Below are 2,618 nucleotides of genomic sequence, written 5' to 3' on the forward strand. Positions count from 1 at the left end.
CTTCGTAGAAAGATGACACGAAAGAAGACCAAATGCGCAATTGATAACGCTTAATTCACGTGCAAAACGTCAATAAACGAGCACAAAACACGAAAACACTGGCGTAAACACTGAACGTTCACGGAGCAAACTTGAGGAGCATGCGACCGCTGCGGCAGCTAATGCCAGACTGTGACTGGAACAATAATCGTTCCAGTTTGACGAGTAGAAGCGTGGACTACAAACACATGTACGGGTAGAAAGTCACTTTCTGAAGAAATTGATCTGAATTTAACAAAGACTTTTTTTTGAATGAAACTGTCAAGAAATGATCGAATATCTCTTCATCGGTTCACTAGGGTTTCTGGAACGAATCGGAAGAAAATTGTGAAAAACATTGCATCGGCCGGGAATCGAACCCGGGCCGCCCGCGTGGCAGGCGAGCATTCTACCACTGAACCACCGATGCTGACGAGAGCGTTATCTTCCCTTCCTGATGAGTCACCGCTCCCGCACGTTTCACTCCGGCTGACGCCGCGGTGCCGGCAGATGATACAGCGGTTTGTGCCACGCACTCGCCTCTCGTATAACAGTCTTCTTGAGGCAATTTCTTCCTTTCTGGCAGAGTACTCGTTTGCAGAGAAACACTTGCCGCTCTTTGCTCTCCTTGGTTCTCTCGTAACAATTGTTCTCAATAACTTAGGTCGGTTTACCCTACTGTAAGCTTGGTCACATCCTCGCAGACGCAAAATATGCACTAGTAGCGCGCTTCCTGGTTCTTCCCATAGTTCCAACGTACGAGTACATTCCTTGTGAAACGAAAGCAGTTGGCCTATGGCAACCGCTGTATTGCCCTGGGCATAGCCAACAGCATATAGGACTTGCGACAAGTGACAGCTAGCCGAGGCTCACGAGAGAAACAGATCGTAACGCGTGCGTCACAGCACGAGACACTGCAGGTCTTATGAGTGCTAGGAGCCGTCTTCGGCTGGGAGCGAGTGACTATTTCAGACGAGTTTAATAATTCTTGACTGAATGTTTAAATGCATGCAAGTTCTCGACAGGACCCTACGAAGCTAAGACCTTTAATGTGTACATTTTGAATTACATATTGATTTCTCGTGGGCCCTGCGCGGACAAACCGACTAGTGTGACGTCACAAGTTCGTTGCGGGGCCCGTGTATCTCGTTGGTCCCGCAGCTAGTCGGAGCCAACGAGATATACGGGCCTTTCGACGAACTTGTGATGTCACATACTCGGCTTCACGACCGACTGAAGACACCGCCCTGAGCTCTGGAGGCCATCTTGTTTGTGACGTATACAGCGTAAATCTGTTGTTCGTGAGCCGTGCGCCTCGTGATGTGTTGCTCAGCATGTTGAACTCTGAATTGACTTGTGGATTAAGTACTAGCTGCTACAATCTTCTGTTACCAAAAAAACTTCAGTTCTTTGAAGAGAAGTGCTTCTTCATAAATCCTAATATTATTGCTTTTTGTGACATCTTAACAAGCAGAGAACACTTGTTTGACTGAGAGGTTATGCCGACAGCTGCACTGTTAACTAACTAAATGTGTACAAATAAGTTTCGAGATGTGTACATCTACATTGCAAAAGCTAAACTGAATTTCTGTTTTCAGATACTGGTACTAGTAATACCAAGGTTGTGTAGCATGGCTGGCCGCAAAAGTAATTACAGATCTCAAAACGAAGCTGCCAGCACACTTTCTTTACTAAGTGATGAGGAACTAAAGAAGAAGTTGCTAGGGAAAATTCTCACCTGTCGGTGATCAAAACAGAAAAGTTAGTAGTTGATGTAGAAATAGACATTTGAAAGATCCCAAGCTGAAACCAAATGCAGTTCCTTCAATTTTTCCAAATTTACCAGAATATTTGACAACAGCTGGACCCTCATGTAGAAGATTATGTGATGTAGAACGTGATAATCTTGAGAAAGCAGCGGCAAGAAGTTTGGATGATTGCAAGCAATCTGAAGAATAAATAGCTATTAAAATTTGGGGACATATGCAATTACTTTTCAAGTTCAACCCATATCAGTAATAACAGTGGTGTTGTACTGAGTTTGAACAGAAGATAGTGCTGTGTTTTATTGAGGTCACTAATGAATTACCAGCTGTTTTAGGTACTATTATTATTAGTACTGATTTAAGTGTCCTACTTTCTGTAAACAGATACAAAATTCCCCAGCATGAAGTGCCCACTGATTATAAGTCAGTAAACACCAAACATATATTTGATAGGCTACTGAAATATGTTGAGTCAATAATTTCTGCAGGGGACAACATAAGCAAGTGTTTAGTGGTTGAAAACATAGTGAAAGTGCCAGAAGATAAATATACAGGTGAGACATGTTTACAGCTGCAGCCTGATAATTGAGCAAATTCAATTCCTGACAAAAAATGACAACAGTCGTAGATATTGTGGGAATACATTATCACTGGCAACTTCTCTGAACGTTCATTCACCATCAGCATACTACACAGCTGTGGACAATAGTGGTTACTTATATTTGCCATGCCTATGCACTGTCAGCAAGCTGATAAATAAGTTCAGTTTAAACAGTATAAATGCAGGTGGCAGCGTAGAGCATTTGAAAGTTAAGAAAACATTTTTGAAAGATA

The 2,618-nt window shown here is 42.8% G+C and overlaps 1 non-coding gene across 1 annotated transcript; it reads right to left on the reverse strand.

The window, feature by feature from the left end:
• Nucleotides 1–377: 377 nt before the first annotated feature.
• Nucleotides 378–448, reverse strand: Trnag-gcc (transfer RNA glycine (anticodon GCC)). The gene has a single exon. It is a non-coding gene; the product is annotated as a tRNA-Gly (tRNA).
• Between the last annotated feature and the right edge of the window lie 2,170 nt (nt 449–2,618).

This window comes from Schistocerca cancellata, chromosome 1 (genome assembly GCF_023864275.1).
Source record: "Schistocerca cancellata isolate TAMUIC-IGC-003103 chromosome 1, iqSchCanc2.1, whole genome shotgun sequence".
NCBI lineage: Eukaryota > Metazoa > Arthropoda > Insecta > Orthoptera > Acrididae > Schistocerca > Schistocerca cancellata.